The sequence below is a fragment of the Pan paniscus genome, chromosome 3, assembly GCF_029289425.2.
Source record: "Pan paniscus chromosome 3, NHGRI_mPanPan1-v2.0_pri, whole genome shotgun sequence".
NCBI lineage: Eukaryota > Metazoa > Chordata > Mammalia > Primates > Hominidae > Pan > Pan paniscus.
This window is the reverse complement of record NC_073252.2, coordinates 39,830,143-39,853,288: the sequence shown is the minus strand read 5'-3', so window position 1 is coordinate 39,853,288 and position 23,146 is coordinate 39,830,143. Positions and strand designations below refer to the sequence as shown.

The 23,146-nt window shown below is 44.1% G+C and overlaps 1 long non-coding RNA gene across 1 annotated transcript; it reads right to left on the bottom strand.

The window, feature by feature from the left end:
* Window positions 1–8,885: 8,885 nt before the first annotated feature.
* On the bottom strand, window positions 8,886–22,399 carry LOC117979949 (uncharacterized). The gene is made up of 3 exons (XR_004671028.3): window positions 22,297–22,399; window positions 13,675–13,752; window positions 8,886–12,863 (listed from the first exon to the last, which is right to left on the bottom strand). It is a non-coding gene; the product is annotated as an uncharacterized LOC117979949 (long non-coding RNA).
* Between the last annotated feature and the right edge of the window lie 747 nt (window positions 22,400–23,146).

Genomic DNA, 23,146 nt, shown 5'->3' with positions numbered 1-23,146 from the left:
TGGTTCTTGGGGTCTTCAAATTCCAGGACTTTTGAATTTCTATATCTTTATTTTTGCCTTGCTATATTTGATAAGACCTCTGATACAATATAATGGAAGTAGTAAATGTGGTTATCTTAGCTTTATTCCCAGTCTTGAGGAGAAAGCATTCACTATTTTACCATTAAATATACTAGTTGTAATTTTTGTACATGTTTCTACTTAAACTTCAAAGGAAGTTCTCATCTATTCCTAGTTCCCTGATAATTTATGTCATGAATGGTTATTAAATTCTGTTGAATGTTGGGCCGGATGTGGTGGCTCACGCCTGTACGCCCGACACTTTGGGAGGCTGAGGTGGGAGGACTGCTTGAGCCCAGGGGTTCTAGACCAACCTGGGGGTAACATACTAAGACTCCATCTCTCTCTCTAAACAAAACAAAACAAAACAAAAAAGGCCAGGTGCAGTGGCTCACGCCTGTAATCCAAGCCCTTTGGGAGGCCGAGGCAGGTGGATCACTTGAGGCTTGAGGTCAGGAGTTCAAGACCAGACTGACCAACGTGCTGAAACCCCATCTCTACTAAAAGTACAAAAAAAAAAAAAAAAATTAGCCGGGCGTGGTGGCGGGCGCCTGTAGTCCCAGCTACTCAGGAGGCTTAGGCAGGAGAATCACTTGAACCTGGAAGGCGGAGGTTGCAGTGAGCCAAGATCATGCCACTGCACTCCAGCACGGGTGACACAGCGAGACTCTCTCAAAAAAAAAAAAAAAAAAAAAAAAGCATCTATGTAGTGTGGGGAAAAAAATGAAAAAAAAAAAAAAAGAAATTTTGTCAAACGCTTTTTCTGTGTTGATAGATAAAGACTTTTCTGCATAGCTTGGTTCCTCTCTAATGCCTTGCCCCAGAGATTTCACTTAGCTCAGTGGTCCCAGACTCTCGTATCTACCACCTCAGTCAGCAGGACCGCTATGCTCTGCTCAGAATCAAGCCCTCTGCATTATAGTCAGGGAGTTGTCCCCAGGCAGACAGTTGATCAATCATGGGGCTCACCTCATGAGTTTCCTTTCTCTCAGAAATTGCAGTCTTCTCCTGTTTACTTAGTCTGCCTGAATATAGTTGCTACATATGTTTTGTCCAGTTTTACAGTTGATTTCAGTGGGAGAGCTATCCACTATCAATTGTTCCACCATGGTCAGAAGAATAAGGCAAACGCAGCAAAATTTCTTTTTGAGACAGGGTTTCACTCTTTCACCTCGGCTGAAGCGCAGTGGAATGATCATAGCTCAGTGAAGCCTTGACCTTCTGGGCACCAGGCCCGGCTAATTAAAAAAAAAAAATTGACCGGGTGCAGTGGCTCACACCTGTAATCTTAGCACTTTGGGAGGCCGAGGTGGGCGGATTAGCTGAGGTCAGGAGTTCAAGACCAGCCTGGCCGACACGGTGAAACCCTGTCTCTATTAAAATACAAAAAAAATTAGCTGGGCATGATGGCAGGTGCCTGTAATCCCAGCTACTCAGGAAGTTGAGACAGGAGAATCGCTTGAACATGGGAGACAGTGGTTGCAGTAAGCCGGGATCCTGCCACCACACTCCAGGCTGGGTGGCTGAGCGAGACTCCCATCTCAAAAAAAAAAAAAAAAAAAAAAATTATAGGCCGGGCGTGGTGGCTCATGCCTGTAATCCCAGCACTTTGGGAGGCCGAGGCGGAGGGATCACAAGGTCAGGAGTTCGAGACCAGCCTGGCCAATATGGTGAAACCCCGTCTCTACTAAAAATACAAAAATTAGCCGGGTGTGCTGGTGGGCGCCTATAGTCCCAGCTACTTGGAGGCTGAGGCAGGAGAATCGCTTGAACCTGGGAGGTGGAGATTGCAGTGAGCTGAGATCACACCACTGCACTCTAGCCTGGGCAACAGAGCCAGACTCCATCTCAAAAAATATATATATAGAGAGAGATGAGGTCTCACGACATTGCCCAGGCTGGTCTCAAACTCCTGGGCCCAAGCAATCCTCCCAGGTTGGTCTCCCGAAATGCAGGGATTACAAGGCTGAACCAACCACCGTGCCCAGCCCAAACACAGCAAAATTTCAAAGATGGTTTTCTCCTTCTCCTAATTATGGAATGACAAGCTGCTGCTGCTTTTTTAAAAAAATTTTTTATTTTCCTGTATTTTCAGTTCACTGCAGCCTCCACCTCCCAGGTTCAAATGATTCTCCTGCCTCAGCCTCCCGAGTAGCTGGGACTACAGATGCATGTCACCACACCCGGCTAATTTTTGTATTTTTAGTAGAGATGAGGTTTTGCCCTGTTGGCCAGGCTGGTTTTGAACTCCTGACCTCAGGTGATCTGCCCACCTCGGCCTCCCAAAGTCCTGGGAATACAGGCATGATCTACCATGCCTGGCTATGGTTAATCTTATGTATCAAGTTGATTATGCCATGGGGTGCCCAGATATTTGGTAAAACATTCTCAGTGTGTCTGTGAAAGTGTTTCTAGGCACATTTGAGGGCTGGGTGAGGTGGGTTATGCCTGTAATCCCAGTGCCTTGGGTGGCTGAGGTGAGAGGATCACTTAAGACCAGGAGTTTGAGACCAGCCTGGGCAACACAGCAAGATCCTGTCTCCCTAAAAAAAATTTAGCTGGACATGGTGGCACGGGCTGTAGTCCCAGCTATTTAGGAGGCTGAAGCAGAGGATGGCTTCAGCCCAGGAGTTCAAAGCTGCAGTGAGCAAGGATCATACGACTGCACCACTCTGGCCTGGGTGACAGAGCAAGACTCTGTCTCTTAAAAAACAAACAAACAAACAAAAAACAAAAAAAAACAGGCTGGGTGTGGTGGCTCACGCCTGTAATTCCAGCACTTTGGGAGGCCAAGCGGGTGGATCACGGGGTGAGGAGTTCCAGACCAGCCTGGCCAACATGGTGAAACCCTGTCTCTACTAAAAATACAAAAATTAGCCGGGTGCGGTAGTGGGCGCCTGTAATCACAGCTACTCGGGAGGTTGAGGCAGGAGAATCACTTGAACTGGGGAGGTAGAGGTTGCAGTGAGCCGAGATCGTGCCACTGTACTCTAGCCTGGGCGACAGAGCAAGACTCCGTCACAAACACACACACACACACATGAAATTAATATTTGAATCTGCAGGCTGAGTAAAGCAGATTGCCTTCCCTAATGTGGGTGGGTCTCATCCAATCAGTTGAAGGCCTGAACAGAACAAAAAAATTCACCAAAAAAACTATCTCAAATACAAGATAATTTTTCTTCCCTTTAGATTCAAACTGAAACATTGCTGTCCTGGTTCCCAGGCCTTCAGACTCTGACTGGAACTACACCATCAGCTCTTCAGCTTGCCACCTCATCCTGCAGATCATGAAACTTGTCACCCTCCACAATCACATGAACCAATTCCTTATAATAAATCTCTTTATATATCTGTATGCATATATATACATGTATATACACACCCTATTAGTTGTTTTTCTCTGGAGAACCCTGCCTAATATTATGGATATAAACATACACATACCTCTTCTCACATTTTCATGATAGTCAACAAGTGAGAATCCATTTCAGGGAATGCTTATACAAACCCACAGGAAGCTGGGAAATACAGGGCTACAACTAAATTCTCACATCTGGTAAATCTCTTAAGGAATATGTCTGCTTCTCTGAGAGCGTGGTTCTTTTCCAGAGAAACATGACAGTTCTAGGAGAAATAAAGGTGACTCAGGAGCAGCAGAACCAAAAAAGACATATCTTCAATCACTCCTAAAAGGGTTACCTTGAGAGATTAGAGTTTGAGCAACCCTCCCATAACATTTCTTGTTCATGCAACTGTCCTCCAACAATCAGCTTTTGCAATTCTCTTTCTGTGGCATCATCTTCGTGGGTTTGGCATTATTATGAATCATATTTTTGTGATCTGTCTTCTCACCATTTGATGACTGATGGCAGCTGAGTGGGGAATGTTTTACATGAAACACATTTTTTTTTTTTTTTTTAATGAGACAGAGTCTTGCTCTGTCTCTCAGGCTGGAGCGCAGTAGTGCGATCCCGGCTCACTGCAACCTCCGTCTCCCAGGTTCCAGCGATTCTCGTGCCTCAGCCTCCCAAGTTGCTGGGATTACAGGCACACACCAACATGCCTGTCTAATTTTTGTATTTTTAGTAGAAATAGGGTTTCTCCATGTTGGCCAGGGTGGTCTCGAACTCTTGACCTCAGGTGATCCGCCTGCCTTGGCCTCCCAAAGTGCTGGGATTACAGGCGTGAGCCACTGTGCCCGGCCACATTTTTTAAACCCTTTCATATGTTTGGTTTAAGTGCTATCATCAACTCACTAATAAATAAATTTGTTTTTTGATTAAGACACGGTCTCTCTCTGTTGCCCAGGCTGGAGTGTGGTGGCACGATCATGGCTCATTTTAGCCTCAAACTCCTGGGTTCAAGCAATCTTCCCACCTTAGCCTCCTGAGCAGCTGAGACTGTGTGTGCCACCACACTCAGCTGATGTTTTAATGTTTTTGTAGAGATAGTATCTCCCTATGTTGCCCAGGCTGGTCTCGAAATCCTGAGCTCAAGTGATCTTCCTGCCTTGGCCTCCCAAAATGCTGGGATTACAGAAGTGAGATACTGTGCCCAGCCCCTAAATAAATGTTTTATGATTCTAGTTTTTATCTCTAAAATGGAGATAATAATGGTATGCATATATTTAATAAATATGGCAGGAGAACTTCAAAAAGCATAAAACTTTTTTTCTAAAAAATATTATTTTACTTTTCAGATGAACTGAAATGGTGCAAATACAAATGTTATTGCAATAGCCTGGTATGGTGGCTGGCTCATGCCTGTAATCCTAGCACTTTGGGAGGCTGAGGTGGGCAGATCACATAAGGTCAGGAGTTCGAGACCAGCCTGGCCAACATGGTGAAACCCCGTCTCTACTACTAAAAATACAAAAATTAGATGGGCGTGGTGGCAGGCACCTGTAATCCCAGCTACTAGGGAGGCTGAGGCAGGAGAATTGCTTGAACCCGGGGGCAGAGGTTGAGGTGAGCCGAGATAGCACCACTGAACTCCAGCCTGGGCGACAAGAGCAAAACTCCGTCTGGAAAAAACAAAAAAACAAAAACAAACAAAATAAAAAAAAAAGAAAACCCCACAGATTGTTGCAAACACTAGAAGGCACTATTTCTCTACAGAGGCAGAAAATGAACCTAACACAAATTTCTTGTATCTTAAACTTCTCCTCTTGCCCAATTTTTATTCAAGACACAGAACAAAAAGTGCAGTGTGGCAAATTTTTAAATATAAATATCTACAATGTAATAAGCAGTGGAAAGAAAAATGAAAAGGAGGACCAGTGAGACAAAGAACATATTGAAAAAATGTAAATCCAATAAAAAGAAACAAAAAAAGCTGTAGGCCGGGAGTGTTGGCTCACGCCTATAATCCCAGCACTTCGAGAGGCCAAGGTGGGCGGATCACGAGGTTAGGAGATTGAGACCATCCTGGCTAACATGGTGAAACCCTGTCTCTACTAAAAATACAAAAAAATTAGCCGGGCATGGTGGTGGGCACCTGTTGTCCCAGCTACTTGGGAGGATGAGGCAGCAGAATGGCGTGAACCTGAGAGGTGGAGCTTGCAGTGAGCCGAGATCGCGCCACTGCACTACAGCATGGGCGACAGAGCAAGACTCCGTCTAAAAAAAAAAAAAAAAAGCTGTAAAAGGTGATAAAGGAAAAAAGGCATGAGAAGAAAGCGAAGTAGAAGCAAATTTCCTCCATACAATATAATATATGGGAACTGTTTTCCATGTCATTGCCCTATGTCATATGTTGAAAATGTTAATTTATAATTACTCAGTGGTTTTCTAGGTCTGCATTGCCTCCCCTTTCCAATCTTCTCACTCATCCTATTTCTTTCTCTCAACCATACCTTTCAGGAAGGTTACTGGATGTGTATCAGGACCCATAATGGAGTAAGACAAGGATGAGGGATTTGGAGTTACCATGGAAATGCAAAAATTGTTTTGAAAGTACTGTCTAGCGGCCGGGCGCGGTGGCTCACGCCTGTAATCCCAGCACTTTGGGAGGCTGAGGTGGGTGGATCACGAGGTCAGGAGATTGAGATCATCCTGGCTAACACAGTGAAACCCCGTCTCTACCGAAAATACAAAAAATTAGCTGAGTGTGGTGGCAGGCGCCTGCAGTCCCAGCTACTCGGGAGGCTGAGGCAGGAGAATGGCGTGAACCCGGGAGGTGGAGCTTGCAGTGAGCTGAGATCAGTTTACTGCACTCCAGCCTGGGTGACACAGCGAGACTCCGTCTTGAAAAAAAAAAAAGTACTAGCAGAAAGCAGAAGCAGACAAATTCCTGCTTATTCTTCTCTCCATGGTCATGTCTGGACACTTACCTGGGTGAGACTTACAAAGTGATTGAGATTCTGAGTGATAGAGAACTAGACTATTTGGTTAGGGACTTTTTTTTTTAACTTCATGGAACTTAAGGTTTCACAGTAGCTTGACTTTCATTTCCTCTCTCTCTCCCTCTCCCCTTCTCTCTCTGAAGAAATGCCTTCTACACCTTTTAATTCTTGACAATTAAAGGAAACCAGAACGAGGCAGCAGAGAACTGGCTGTTTAGGTTTTGATCTCGGTTTAAAGAGAGAACCTGAGGTTGACTTCTATTAGTCCATCTTTGTTAATCAACTTAGGGTGAAAAAAAAAAAAATCCCAGAACTTGAAAATCCCAGATGTATCCAAATCAAACACATGGCTTGTAGCTTTACCTCAGAATAGTGAGAATTCCAAGAGCCCAGGCAATAGTTGTTTGAGTTTCCAGTAAAATTTTGCTGGCCGGGTGCGGTGGCTTACGCCTGTAATTCCAGCACTTTGGGAGGCCAAGACGGGTGGATCCCTTGAGGTCAGGAGTTTGAGACCAGCCTGGCCAACATGGTGAAACCCTGTCTTGAGTGGCATTACTGCCTGAGTTCCACCTCCTGTCAGATCAGCGGCAGCATTAGATTCTCGTAGGAACACGAACCCTATTGTGAACCGTGCATGTGAGGGATCTAGGTTGCGTGCTCCTTATGAAAATCTAATGCCTGATGATTTATAGTTGACAGTTTCATCCTGAAACCATCCCCCTCCCCCTGTTACCCCCACCCCAGCTGGTGGAAAAACTGTCTTACACAAAACCAGTCCCTGGTGCCAAAAAGGTTGGGGACTGCTGACCTACAGCATTATTGGGAAAATTATATACTATGCCCAACGCATAGCACAAGACCTGGCACATCAAAATTGCTCAAGATGGCCTGGGGCAGTGGCTTACGCCTGTAATCCTAGCACTTTGGGAGGCTGAAGCGGGCGGATTGCCTGAGCTCAGGAGTTTGAGACCAGCCTGGGCAACACGACGAAACCCCATCTCTACTAAAAATACAAAAAATTAGCTGGGCGTGTTGGTGTGCACTGTAATCCCAGCTACACAGGAAGCTGAGGCACAAGAATCACTTGAACCCGGGAGGGGAAGGTTGTAGTGAGCCGAGATCATGCTTCAGCCTGGGTGACAGAGTGAGACTCTGTCTCAAAAAAAAAAAAAAAAAAAAAAGGCCAGGTGCAGTGGCTCACGCCTGTAATCCCAGCACTTTGGGAGGCCAAGGCGAGTGGATCACTTGAGGTCAGGAGTTCGAGACCAGCTTGGCCAACATGGTGAAACCCCCTCTATACTAAAAGTACAAAAAAAATTAGCCGGGTATGGTGGCAGACACCTGTAATCCCAGCTACTCGGGAGGCTGAGGCAGGAGAATCACTTAAACCTGGGAGGTGGAGGTTGCAGTGAGCTAAGATTGCGCCACTGCACTCCATTCTGGGTGACAGAGCAAGACTCCATCTCAAAAAAAAAAAAAAATTGCTCAACTATTGCTGGCTAATGACTATTAAGTTTCACTTTACCCTGTCCCTGATGGTCTATTTACTCTGCTTGCAAACAACTGGCGGGCAGAGTCATCCATAATTTAATGGCAGTCATTGCTTATGATTTTCAGTATTTGGGTGGAGAACTACTTATCAAAGCCAAGTACTGTGTGTTCTGTTTCTATGTCATGTTTATTCAATCACTAAATAACCACAGTTTCTGTCCTTGGCCTTATATTACTCAGTAGTTCTATGATTTAATCATCGAAAATGGTATCTGGTCTTAAATTATGTTTGTAAGTAGTCAGTCTTCCAGTAGGAAAAGCAGGCCTCCACCCATTATAGATCATTCTGCCTAGAAATTTTAGTCATAGATTTTGTCCAGTCCAAATACAAATATTAATATATTGTTTTCTATAATTTTAAGGTAAGACTGCTTATATACTATGTTTTCAAAATATTGCCAAATATCATCTCTTTCATTCTTATCTGCTGGATTCAACTGATCTTATGCTCTCTCAAAACTTTTGCTCTGGCCCTAGTTAATTAATACTCAAGAACTAAAAATGATTTCTTGGTAGGTTTCTGTTTCCAACTTCTTCCCATTTCAATTCATGTTGGATGCTACAAAACATTTCACAAAACATACCAATTTATCCATGAACACCTTTCTTTACATTTTCTCACACTCTCAGTTTAGATATGAACCATGATGCTCTTAGCTTAGAGTTAGAGGAGACTCTAGATTATGTTTAAACTATATTGTATGTTTGACTATCATAACATCATTTTTTGGAATCTGACCACACTCTTGGCCAACTACATCCTGATATCATAGCAACTGAAAGTGTAGCCAAGTATTTTAATGTCAAGTAAACTGCTATGTGTTGAGGATGGTTGGAATTGGAATTGCAACAGCCAGTTCTGACTTCCCTCTTAAGTAGTGGGGTTCTGAAGTCAAAATATTCTGCTTATTAGTTTTTCTCCATTTCCCCCTAAATTAGGTAATATTCTATCCTTAATATATTTTACCTTTTTTTTTGTTTTCCTTTTAAAAAAAAAATAATAGACACAATGTTGCCCAGGTTGATCTCAAACTCCTGGGCTCAAGTGATCCTCCTGCCTCAGCCTCCCAAAGTGCTGGGACTATAGGCATTAGCCCAGACTTTTTTAATCTTTTAAACAGGGCACTGATGATAATCTAACTGCATGCCTGTATTGTCTTAGAATATTTTTAGTTAATATTGCTGGGCGCAGTGGCTCACGCCTATAATCCCAGCACTTTGGGAGGCTGAGGCGGGCAGGTCACGAGGTCAGGAGATTGAGACCATCCTGGATAACATGGTGAAACCCTGTCTCTACTAAAAATACAAAAAAATTAGCCGGGTGTGGTGGCACATGCCTGTAATCCCAGCTACTCGGGAGACTGAGGCAGGAGAATCGCTGGAACCCAGGAGGCAAAGGTTGCGGTGAGCCAAGATTGTGCCATTGCACTCCAGCCTGGGTAACGAGAGTGAAATTCCATCTCGAAAAAAAAAAAAAGAATATATTTAGTTAATATTAATATCTGGCTGGGCACAGTGCCTCACACCTGTAATCCCAGCACTTTGGGAGGCGGAGGCGGGTGGATCACCTGAGGTCAGGAGTTCTAGACCAGCATGGCCAAAATTGAAAAACCCCATCTCTACCAAAAATACAAAAATTAGCCAGGCTTGGTGGTGGGCACCTGTAATTCCAGCTACTTGGGAGGCTGAGGCAGGAGAATCGCTTGAATCCAGGAGGCAGAGGTTGCAGTGAGCCGAGATTGCACCATTGCACTCCAGCAGCCTGGAAGACAACAAGACTCCATCTCAAAAAAAAAAAAAAAAAAAAAAGGAATCATAACCTATCATTAACCAAGTCTATATCTTCCTTAGGCAAATTCTCCTCTAGCAATAATGTCCTGTGAAACAAAAACCAAAAGACATACCCACATTAGCATTTTCTATAGTCATAGTTGGAGCTCCCCTTTTTTCATTCATCTTGAAAATATAGACTACTCCTGATAATTTTTGCTGTTTTCATTCAGCTTACTTCTTGGCTCTTCAAAAGAAGTTGTTTTGCTAGAGTTCTTCTCCCCAACAAACATCTGAGTCCAAGCTAAGACTATTCTCTTGTTCTAAGCCTCTCTTTATGCCTCACCAAAATTGTTAGTTTTTTCCTTTTATACAACACATTTATTGACTTTCCCTTCAGCAACAATTTCACCTTTCTTTCCTTAATCATTAATTTTAATCTGAACATTTTCCCCTAAGTAGGTCCCTCTGGTTCAGCCACTGGACTAGTCCATATGTCTGGTAGTAAGATGAGATACACACTGACTTCCCTTCTAGTCCATTATTAATCATAGAGGGCAAATTGGATAAGTGGAGAAAATGCAGCTATCCTCTCCACTAGGCAACAAAACATTTGCACAGTTAGCTCCAACTCTGCAAGACTGGGGAAGGAATAATCTGTCTCATCAAGCCCTTTAGGATTTTTGCAGTTAGGTTCAAATGAATACACATGGTACATTGTTTTAGAATACTATCAAACCTCTGGGACCCTTAATTACAGACCCAGTCCAGTGACTACTGAGTTAGCATTGAAAAATAAACTTGTAGTAAACTAGGAAAGTCTTGTATTCAAGTTCCTGTATCATCCCGGTCAAAGGACAAATTACAACAAATGCAAAGATCTCAACTGACTTTATTGCAGTTCTAGAATTGGGCAGGCTGAGTGTGGTGGCTCATACCTGTAATCCCAGCACTTTGAGAGGCTGAGGTGGGACAATCTGTTGAGTTCATGAGTTCCAGACCAGCATAGGAAACATGGCAAAACCCCATCTCTACAAAAAACACAAAAGTTAACCAGGCATGGTGGTGAGCACCTGTGGTCCTAGCTACTCAGGAGGCTGGGGTGAGAGAATTGCTTGAGCCTCGGAGGTGGAGGTTGCAGTGAGCCAAGATGGCACCACTGCACTCCAGTCTGGGTGACAGAGCCAGAATTTGTCTCAAAAAAAAAAAAAAAGGCTGGACATGTTGGTTCACATCTGTAATCCCAGCACTTTGGGAGACCAAGGTGGGTGGATGGCTTGAGACCAGGAGTTTGAGACCAAACCAGCCTGGGCAACATGGCAAAACCCCATCTCTACAAAAAATACAAAAATTAGCTGGATGTGGTGGCACACGCCTGTGGCCCCAGCTACTCGGGAGGCTGAGGTGGGAAGATGGCTTGAGCCTTGGAGGTGGAGGTTGGAGTGTTCCAAGATCGTGCCACTGCATTCCAGCCTGAGCAACGGTGCAAGACCCTGTCTCAAAAAAAGCCAGAATTGGGTAACACTTCATTCCATAAAATAGAATAAGTGGGCCAGGTGTGGTGGCCTGGGCATGGTGGCCCCGGCACACTTATTCTATCCCAGCACTTTGGCAGGCCAAGGAAGAAGGATCCCTTGAGGCCAGGAGTTCGAGACCAGTCTGGCCCACATAGCAAGACCCTGTCTCTAAAAAAAAAAAAATTTAAAAATTAGCTGGGTATAGTGGTGCAAGCCTGTAGTCCTGGCTGCCAGGGAAGTTGAGGCAGGAAGATTGCTTGAGTTGAGGAGGGTGAAGGTGCAGTGGGCCAAGACTGCATTAGTACTCTCCACTCTCCAGCCCGGGTGACAGAGTGAGACATTGTCTCAAAAAATAAAAATACAAATAAAAATAAGTGTTGCAGTGAGCTGTGCAAAAGAAGCTGGCTTTACAGACAGAGAAGGGCTGAAGAAAGCAGAAGCAAAAAACGAATAATGTTACTAGTCCTTTCAAAGTCACTTTTCTTGTAAAGTGGGGACAGAAAGACAAAATGATAGAAAAATAACTGATGAGTGGCCGGGCGCGGTGGCTCACACCTGTAATCCCAGCACTTTGGGAGGCTGAGGGGGGGTGGATCACAAGGTCAGGAGATCGAGACCATCCTGGCTAACATGCTGAAACTCCATCTCTACTAAGAATACAAAAATTAGCCGGGTGTGGTGGCAGGCACCTGTAGTCCCAGCTACTCGGGAGGCTGAGGCAGGAGAATGGCGTGAACCTGGGAGGCGGAGATTGCAGTGAGCCGAGATTGCGCCACTGCACTCTAGCCTGGGTGACAGAGCAAGACATTGTCTCAAAAATAAAAATAAAAATAAAAATAAAACTGATGAGTTAATATCAAGTTATTTAAGGCTACTTTTTCGTGTGTAAGGATTAAATCAGAGGGAACTTCCTTATTATGCTTACAGGAAGATTTAAACTGGCCTGTTTGGGAAACTGGCAGTTATCTATCTCTTCTCATTTCCAGAAGGTCAGATAACAACTTAGTTTAGGTTTGGTGACTTATAGGTATGAACCACTGTGTGGACCATTTGAGTTTTTGTTGTTCCAGCTGCAGAGAGACCATTTGATCTTTGACACAGATGGTGGTATAGAAACATTTAAAACATTTTGACTGGGCGTGGTGGCTCATGCCTGTAATCCCAGCAGGCTCCCTGCCTTGGGAGGCCAAGGCAGGCAGATCACTTGAGGTCAGGAGTTCGAGACCAGCCTGGCCAACATGGCAAAACCCTGTCTTTACTAAAAATACAAAAATTAGCCGGGTATGGTGGCGGGCACCTGTAATCCCAGCTACTCGGGAGGCTGAGGCAGGAGAATCGCCTGGGGGGCAGAGGCTGCAGCGAGCAGAGATCGCACCACTGCACTCCACCCTGGGCGACAGAGCAAGACTCCATCTCAAAATAAATAAATAAATAAATAAACACATAAATAAAATAATAATAAAAATACAAAACTTAGCCGGGTATTGTGGCACACGTCTGTAATCACAGCTCTTCGGGAGGCTGAGGCAGAAGAATTGCTTGAACCCAGGAGGCAGAGGTTGCAGTGAGCTGAGATCACACCACTGCACCCCAGCCTGGGTGACAGAGCAAGACGCCATCTGAGAAAAAAAAAAAAAAGAAGTTAAAAAGTCACAAAGCTATCAACTTTTTCAAAAACAATCTTTCTTTAACACCAGTAAATACCTGGTCAGTGTTCATATTTCCTCAACTTCCTCAAAAATTTTTTAGCAGTTGGTTTATTTATACCCTCTTACAAATTTTTGACCATTTTTGTCTTTCCCCAACTTTTAGATCTATTTAGTCTTATCATATTTTCTTTCAATTTTAAAACAACTTTTAAAAACCTCTAAACTGGCTGGGCACAGTGGCTCACATCTGTAATCCTAGCTCTTTGGGAGGCTGAGGCTGGTGGATCACTTGAGGTCAGGAGTTAGAGACCAGCCTGACCAACATGGTAAAACCCTGTCTCTACTAAAAATACAAAAATTAACTGGGCACGGTGGCATGCGCCTGTAACCCCAGTTACTTGGGAGGCTGAGGCAGGAGAATTGCTTGAACGTGGGAGGCAGAGGTTGCAGTGAGCCAAGATCACACCACTGCACTCCAGCCTGGGTGACAGAGTGAGACTCCATCGCAAATAAAACCCAAAAAAAACAAAAAACAAACAAACAAAAAACCCACCTCTAAATCATACAAAATTATCTTCCCTTTAACAAAAACCACACTTTCATGTCTTCATAAGCAAGTATCAAAAATATCATAGAAGCAACAGTTTTATGGCATTAAAACATCTAGCAGTGACAGCATAAACCTACCTAAACAATAGAGCCAGGCAAAAAATACCTGAATTAAAATTTGAATATGTTTTTATTTTATTTTACCAACAATTTAAAAACTATATTTACTGACTTTGGGAGGCCGAAGTGGGAGGATCACTTGAGCCCAGGAGTTTGAGACCAGCCGAGGCAACATAGCGAGAGTTCATATCTATAAAAAAGTAAATAAATAAAAATGTTTTTAAAATAAAGAGAATACAAAACAATGTTTATTTACCAAAGATTGCTAAAATCACACTTGAAAAGCATTTGGGCTTATTTGCTTAATTTATGAGCACTTCTTTATTTATAAGCCCATTTGGTACCATAGACAATATACAAACAGATATACACATAAAGATACAGACAGTTGTGTCCTGCATGAGGGGAAAAAAAAAAGGATACAAACAGATGCAAACGAAGACTCTACAGCCTTGATTTCAAAACTCTAGCCATGAGACTGGCAAAACTCACTAGTCCAAAAGGACAGTTGGATTCAAACTATGCCCCTGCAAATATAACAAGTCAAAGTTCACTTGTCCCACATAGCCCAAGTCCTCAATGAGCCCCAGAGATATCAGAATAGCAATCCACATCTCTTCTTTTTATTATTATTATTATTTTGTAAAGACAAGGTCTCACTCTGTTGCCCAGTCTGGTCTTGAATTCCTGGCCTCAAGCAATCCTTCTACCTCAGCCTCCCAAAATGCTGGATTTATAGGCATGAGCCATCATGCCCAGCCACAATCCACATCTCAAAGCAGAGAGAGAGAAAGAATCCAAGTGTCTTCAAGAAGGAGTCTGGCTGTGCTAGTGGAAGACTAAGAAAGGACACCAAGGCAACACAAATCACAGAAATTTACCACAGGACTCTACAAGGAGACCAACTTCATTTAGATAAATAGCTTTTAATTTAGCCTGTTTCTCCAACTGGACCACTGAGCTCCAGACAGAGCCCATTAAGGAACAGGGCCAATTAAGTACTTGCAGCTTTTAGGGCCCAACTATCCAAATATGTGAAAAATAGTCAAAGTTGGAAGGCAGAACATCCAGGCCTTTAAAAATCAAGGACTTTATACTGAATCCCAAGTCCCCCAAAAGAGGGAAATGCCACGACACTAGGCTGCACAGTGCCTTCACAGCACACCTGCCATAAAGAGCGCTCTTCTTAAACAAATGCACAAGGAAAGGAGCAGCCCCCTGTGGCAATGACCATCTGCCACAAACAGTGGTTGTCAGCCACCTCTAAAACTGCACAGTCTCATCAGCAACAGCAACCTCCAGCTCTCCCAAAGGACCAGCTCCGAGTACAAGAAATGTCTGCAGAATTTCCCCAGGGCAGCTCCACAGCCACTCTAAAGGTCCAGGTGGACAAGCCTCACCAAGATTCAACTGCAGCCATGGCTGACATCCATAGCAGCGCCTCTTGATATGCCCAGGGTGCCCACAAAAGAAGCAGGCACCCTCTTCACCCAGAACCAAAGAACCAGTTGGCACCTGAGGAGACTGGAGGCCCACTGAAACTGCCACGACAGTAGTGCCACCAGGCGGGCCCCACACTCCTGGTGCTCCCCCTCCATGGTTCCTGCCAAGCAGCCAGCCAAACCAGCAACCTGACAAGGGGTTCCTGTGGCCCAGTTAGGGCCATGTTGCCTGAGGGTACAGCTTTATGTAATCCTGAGTGATAGAGATCTGGACATCCATGTTAAACTATAAACTAAATTCCTACCATGGGTAGCTTGGCTTTTGCCCAGGAATGAGCAAAGATAGCCAGCAAGGATAGCAACAAGATGGAGTCAACCATGTTAGACTTCTCTGTCATAATCTTTGCAAAGGCAGTTTCACTAAGGTTACTGAGTGTTTAAAAATTATAATATATGTAAATAAAACTACTAGAAATAGGGCTGGATGTAGTGGCTTATGCCAGTAATCCCAGCACTTTGGGAAGCTGAGGTAGGAGAATCACTTGAGACCAAGAGTTCAAGACTAGTCTGAGCAACACAGTGAGACCTCATCCCTACAAAATTTTTTTTTAGTTAGCTGGGCATAGTGGCACATGCCTGTAGTCCTAGCTACTTGGAAAGCTGAGGCAGGAGGATCATTTGAGCCCAGGAGTTCAAGGTTATAGTGAGATATGATTGCGCCACTGCACTCCAGCCCGGGTGACAGAGCAAGACTGTCCCAAATAAAACAAACTAAAAATGAGGAAAACAATAATGCACACAAAATATACAAGAAAAGTAAGATGTTGTTTTTAAATTTTTATTTATTTTTTTAGAGATGGGGATCTTGCTATGTAGTCCAGGTTGGTCTCAAACTCCTGTGCTCAAGCCATCCTCCCACATCACTCTCCCAAGTAGCTTGGACTACAGGTGGATGACACCATGCCCGGTGTAAGATATGTCTTTTTTTTTTTTTGAGATGAAGTCTCAGAAAAACAACAACAACAACAACAAAAAACCCCTCCAGAGTCTCACTCCATCACCTAGTCTGGAGTGCAGTGGTGCGATCTTGGCTCACTGAAACCTCCACCTCCTGGATTCAAGCGATTCTCCTGCTTCTGCCTCCCGAGTAACTGGGACTACAGGCATGTGCCACCACACCCCGCTAATTTTTGTATTTTTAGTGGAGATGGGGTTTCACCAGGTTGCTTAGGCTGGTCTCGAACACCTGACCTCAAGTGATCCACCCACCTCGGCCTCCCAAAGTGCTGGGATTACAGGCGTGAGCCACTGCGCCCAGCCCCCATCAGCTTTTTATGTAAGTGGTTTGCAGTCATTGATAACCATTGTCTGGATCCATTATTTCATTAGGGGTTGCAAAATGATGACATTCAAACCCTGTCATTTCTTCTTTATTTTTAAGCTGGAATTACTTTCCTTTACCAACTATTTATTCTGGGGTGTAGTTAATACAGGAAAGTCAGGACAAATACTTGATTGTTTACATGTATTTAAATTTCAGAATGGGTTTGTTCCCTGGTCCCTCACAAAGGCAACCAAAAAAGTTTTTGAAATGTTTTAATATTAGGAACACACAGAGTTTAATATATAAGATATGTTGCAATCCAAAAAAATTATTTTGTCTGCTTTTTTTTTTTAAACCTGAAAAATCTCGTCTTTTTTTTTTTTTTTTTTTTTTTAAACAGGGCCTCACTCTGTCGCCCAAGCTGGAGTGCAGTGGTGTGATAATAGCTCACTGCAGGCCGGGCGCAGTGGCTTGTGCCTGTAATCCCAGCACTTTGGGAGGCCGAGGCGGGCAGATGACCTGAGGTCCGGAGTTCGAGACCAGCCTGACCAACATGGAGAAACCCCGTCTCCACTAAAAATACAAAATTAGCTGGGCATGGTGGCGCATGCCTGTAATCCCAGCTACTAGGGAGGCTGAGGCAGAAGAATCACTTGAACCCAGGAGGCGGAGGCTGCGGTGAGCCGAGATTGCGCCATTGCACTCCAGCCTGGGCAACAAAGAGCAAAACCCCGTCTCAAAAAAAAAAAAAAAAAAAAAAATAGCTCACTGCAGCCTTCAACTCCTGGGTTCAAGCAATACTCCCACCTCAGCCTTCGAAAGTGCTGGGACTACAGGAGCACACCATCACACCTGGCTAATTTTTGTATTCTTTGGTAGAGATGGAGTCTCACTATGTTGCCCAGGCTAGTCTTGAACTTCTGGACTGAAGCAATTCTTCTGCCTCAGCCTCCCAAAGTGTTGAGATTACAGGCGTGAGCCACCAAGCCTGGCCAAAAGTTATTCTGCTTTTTGATTCTCAAATTGACATATCATTGGTCAATGTGAGACGCTTCAAGTTGGACCTTATGTCCTTTTAACATGATCTTGATAGCTTTGATAGCTTCATGGTATAACAAAATGTTTTGGGCCCATGTGGAACATTTCCTTCCCTAAGCTTGCAAGGAGTTCAGTGGGAAATCATCTTCAGAGACCATAATCAGGGTGATTGGGGTGCTTATCACCACTGAGTTGATGACTGTTTCCAAGCTTGTTCAGTGGTCTACAAACCACTGTTTAGGTTCAGGTCCATTAATGTGCAATGGAGGGAAAGTCTGAGCAATAAGATTTAGTTTAAATAAAAGAGGTAGAAATTAGGGATCTGGAGCTGGGCAAGGTGGTTTATGCCTGTAATCCCAGCACTTTGTGGGGCTGAGGAGGGAGGATTGCTTGAGCCTACGAATTCGAGACCAGTCTGGGCAACATAGTGAGGCCCTGTCTCTCTTATATAAAAATAAAAAATAAAATAAAATAAGGAAATTAGGGATATGGCTATAAAAGGCAAAAATTTAAAGATTATGTTATCTTTCTTTTTTTTTTTTTGAGATGGAATCTCACTCTGTCACCAGGCTGGAGTGCAGTGGTGTGATCTCTGCTCACTGCAACCTCCGCCTCCTGGGTCCAAGCGATTCTCTTGCTTCAGCCTCCCGAGTAGCTGGGACTATAGATGCCCGTCACCACACCTAGCTAATTTTTGTATTTTCAGTAGAGACGAGTTTCACCATGTTGGCCAGGATGGTCTCCCTCTCTTGACCTTGTGATCCGCCCGCCTCGGCCTCCCAAAGTGCTGGGATTACAGGCGTGAGCCACCGCGCCTGGCCCTTCAATTTCTATTATAAAAAAGCTTGAAAATTATTCTATTACTGGTTTAGTTTAATTTTATTACTTTCTAAAAGGTTGATAAGCAATATTGTCTATTACTATACAGCAAAAAAATGAATGTATAAAATCTTGTGGCCGGGTGCAGTGGCTCATGCCTGTAGTCCCGGCACTTTGGGAGGCCAAGATGAGCAGATAACCTGAGGTCAGGAGTTTGAGTCCAGCCTGAACAACATAATAAGATTCCATCTCTAAACAACAACAACAAAAATCCTTTAGGTCTGAGATAAAACATCAGTCTCATATACTCTTTGGAACAGACGGGATTAATTTTAAGAATGATATCCAATACCTTAGAATATTACTATTAAAAACACAATAATTCTTAATATGCTAAGTTCCAACTATAGTTCAGCAACTGAAATATTTTTAAAATTCCAAGGGGAGGGTGGGAGGAGGGAAAGGATCAGAAAAGATAACTATTGGGTACCAGACTTAATACCTGGGTGATGAGCCAGGCGTGGTGGCTCACGCCTGTAATCCCAGCATTTTGGGAGGCTGAGGCAGGCGGATCACCTGAGGTCAGGAGTTCAAGACCAGCCTGGTGAAACCCTGTCTCTACTAAAAATACAAAAAAATTAGCCGGGCATGGTGGCGCACACCTGTAATCCCAGCTACCTGGTTGGCTAAGGCAGGAGAATCGCTTGAACCCAGGAAGCATAGGTTGCAGTAAGCCAAGATCGCACCACTGCACTCCAGCCTGTGTGACAGAGTGAGACTCCATCTCAAAAAAAAAACCAAAAACCAAACAAACAAAAAAACCTGGGTGATTAAATAATATGTACAATAAACCTCTGTAACATGTGTTTCCTATGTAACTAACCTTCACATGTACTCCCAAACTTTAAAGTTTAAAAAAAAAAACTGGCCTGGCGCGGTGGCTCATGCCTGTAATCCCAGCACTTTGGGAGGCCAAGATGGGCGGATCACGAGGTCAGGAGATCAGACCATCCTGGACAACATGGTGAAACCCTGCCTCTACTAAAAATACAAAAAATTAGCTGGGTGTGGTGGCGCACGCCTGTAGTCCCAGCTACTTGGGAGGCTGAGGCAGCAGAATCGCTTGAACCTGGCAGGTGGAGGTTGCAGTGAGCTGAGATTGAGCCACTGCACTCCAGCCTGGTGATAGAGTGAGACCCTGTCTAAAAAAAAATTAAAAAACCAAACCAAAACAAAAAAAATCCAAAACATGATAAAATGAAGATGTATCTCATTACCGATTTTCACTTGCCTTCTTTAGCATTTATCCATCTGCAAAATATGTATATATATAATGTGTATATATATATATACTTTTTTTTTTTTTTGAGACAGCATCTCGCTGTGTCGCCCAGGCTGGAGTGCAGTGGTGCAATCTCAGCTCACCATTCTGCCTCACGGGTTCAAGTAATTCTCCTGCCTCAGCCTACCGAGTAGCTGGGATTACAGGCATGTGCCACCACGCTCGGCTAATTTTGTATTTTTAGTAGAGATGGGGTTTCTCCATGTTGGTAAGGCTGGTCTCGAACTCCCAACCTCAGGTGATCCACCTACCTTGGCCTCCCAAAGTGCTGGGATTACAGGCATGAGCCACCGCACCCGCCTGCAAAATATTTTTTACCCAGATGTAGTCATAGTGTGCAAGTTGTATCATTTTTCCCCTTAACAATATGTCCATAACATTTCTCCATATGCTGTAGGGTATTTGTAATTTCAAATTATTTAATGATTTTTTTTTTTAAGGAGACAGGGTTTTGCTATGTTGCCCAGGTTGGAGTGCAGTGGCTAGTCATTGGTGTGATCCTACTACTAATCCACCAAAAAAAATTTAGAACTAATAAATTCAGCCAAGTTGCAGGCTACAAAAGCAATACTCAAAAATCACCTGCATTTCTACATACTAACAATGAACACTCTGAAAAGGAAATTAAGAAAGTGACCAGGTGATGTGGCTCAATGCCTGTAATCCCAGCACTTTGGGAGGTGGACGTGGGCGGATTACTTGAGGCCAGGAGTTCAAGACCCTGGTGTTCAAGCCCATAGTGAAACCCTGTCTCCACTAAAATTACAAAAATTAGCCGGGGTGGTGGTGCGCACCTGTAGTCCCAGGTACTCAGGAGGCTGAGGCATGAGGATTGAATCTGGGAGGTAGAGGTTGCAGTGAGCTGAGATAGTGTCATAGCACTCCAGCCTGGGTGACAGAGCGAGACTCTGTCTCAAAAACAAAAAACAAGCAATTCCATTTATAATATCATCAAAAAGAATAAAATAGGCTGGGTGTGGTGGTTCATGCCTATAATCCCAGCACTTTGAGAGGCCAAGGCGGTGGGATCACTTGAGCCCAGGAGTTTGAGACCAGTCTAGGCAACATAGTGAGACCCTAGCTCTATTTTCAAATATGAAAAAAAGAAAAATTTTTTGAGATAAAGTCTGGCTCTATCGCCCAGGCTGGAATACAGTGGCGCAATCTTGACTCACTGCAACCTCTACCTCCTGGACTCAAGCCATCCCCTCCCACCTCAGCCTCCTGAGTAGCTGGGACTACAGGCACCACCACCATGTCTGGTTAATTTTTTTTTTTTTTTTTTTGTAGAGACAAGGTTTCACCATGTTGCCCAGGCCTGGTGCAGTAGTTTGCACTTCCCTTGAGGCTAGGAGTTGGAGACCAGCCTGGCCAACATAGTGAGACTCCTGTCTATTAAAAGAAAAAAAAGGCTGGGTGGCGCATGCCAGTAGTCCCAGCTACTCAGGAGGCTGAGGTAGGAGGATTGCTTAAGACCAGGAGTTCAAGGTTGCAGTGCACTGTGGTCACATCTGTGAATAGCCACTGCACTCCAGCCTGGGTGACAGAGCAAGACCCCATCTCTAAAATAAGTAAATAAATAAATATATTTCCTTAATGTAGTAGCCAAAAAAGAAAATCATTTTAATTTGCATTTTTTGATTACTAGTGAGATGGAAGATTTTCAAATGTCAAACATTTGTATTTCCTTTGTGTGTGTGAACCATCAGTTCATACTTTATACCTATGCATGTGTGGCAGGCATTAATTTTCCCTATTGATTTGTATGAGCCCTTCATATATTATGGTATTTCTCCTTTAACTATCAGTATTTGTTCCAAATTCTCCAATTGGTGTTTCTTTTTTAATTCTGTGTCCATTCAACAAATATTTATTCAATGTTTACTATGCTCTCGGTTGTATGGTAGGAATTCTATGTTATTCTTTACATATAGAATTACACACTTTTTAGTTCTTCCATTGTTTAGTTTAGAAAAACTGCACTTAGGGGCCGGGCACAGTGGCTCACGCCTGTAATCCCAGCACTTTGGGAGGCCAAGGCAGGCGGATCACCTGAGATCAAGAGTTCGAGACCAGCCTGGCCAACACGGTGAAACCCCATCTCTACTAAAAATACAAAAATTAGCCAGGTGTGGTGGTTTGCACCTGTAATCCCGGCTACTAGGGAGGCTGAGGCAGGAAATCGTTTGAATCCAGGAGGCGGAGGTTGCAGTGAGCCAAGATTGCACCACTGCACTCCAGCCTGGGCAACAGAGCAAGACTCAAAAAAAAAAAAAACAGCCTGGCGCAGTGGCTCATGCCTGCAATCCAAGCACTTTGGGAGGCCGAGGCGGGTGGATCACCTGAGGTCAGGAGTTTGAGACCAGCCTCAACATGGAGAAACCCTGTCCCTACTAAAAAATACAAAATTAGCCGGGCGTGGTGGTACATGCCTGTAATCCCAGCTACTGGGGAGGCTGAGGCAGGAGAATTACTTGAACCTGGGAGGCGGAGGTTGTGGTGAGCCGAGATCACACCATTGCACTCCAGCCTGGGCAACAAGAGCAAAACTCCGACTCAAAAACAAAAACAAAAACAAACAACAAAAAAGGGAGAAAAAACTGCTCTTAAAGATCAGAACAAAAAAGCATATAATATCCCATATCAGTGTCTGTGGGTAAGAGCTAGCCTCTTCTAGCTCTCAAAAACTTGCAATCAAATGTTGGGCAGGGATGCAGTCATCTGAATGCTTGATTAGGGCTGCAGGATCAATCAAGTTAGTTCACTCACATGGCTGGCAAGTTGGTGCTGGCTGTTGGTGGAGGCTTTTTCTCCTCTCCACATAGGCCTCTTCATAGAGCTGTTCGAGCACAGTGGTGTGGAGACTGCCTTCCTCCAGGGCAAGCAATCAAAGAGAATGAGAGGGAAAGCTGCAATCAGTGTCTTTGTGACCTAGCCTCAGAAGTCACACACATTCAATTGTATTCTATTGGTAAAACATAGTAGTCCTGATTCAAAGGGCTGATGCAGACCACCAGAGGTGACAATCATTGGGGGTCCTCTTAGAGGCTGGCTACCAAGGATCCCAACATCTTTTTTGCTTGTTTGTTTCTGAGACAAGGTATTGCTATGTTGCCCAGGTTGGAGTGCAGTGGCTATTCAAAGCCTCTAACTCCTGGGTTCAAGCAATTCTCCTGTCTCTGCCTCCTGAGTAGCTGGGACTACAGGCATACAGCACCTCGCCAGGCTAATCCTAACATCTTGGTTTTCCTGTAATTTACTTTATAAAGCAAGTACTGGGTGTGCACAGTGACCCATGCCTGTAACCCCAACACTTTGGGAGGCTGAAACAGGAGGATCACTTCAGACCAGGAGTTCAAGACCAGTCTCAACAATATAGCAAGATCCTATAACAAATTAAAAAAAAAGTAGCTCACTGTGGTGGCATGTGTCTGTAGTCTTAGCTACTCAGGAGGCTAAAATGGGAGGATCACTTCAGCCCAGGAGTTTGAGGCTGTAGTGAGCTATGATTGCACCACTGCATTCCAGCCTGTGCAACAGAGCAAGACCCTATCTCAAAAAAAAAAAAAAAAGGCCAGGCGCGGTGGCTCACGCCTGTAATCCCAGCACTTTGGGAGGC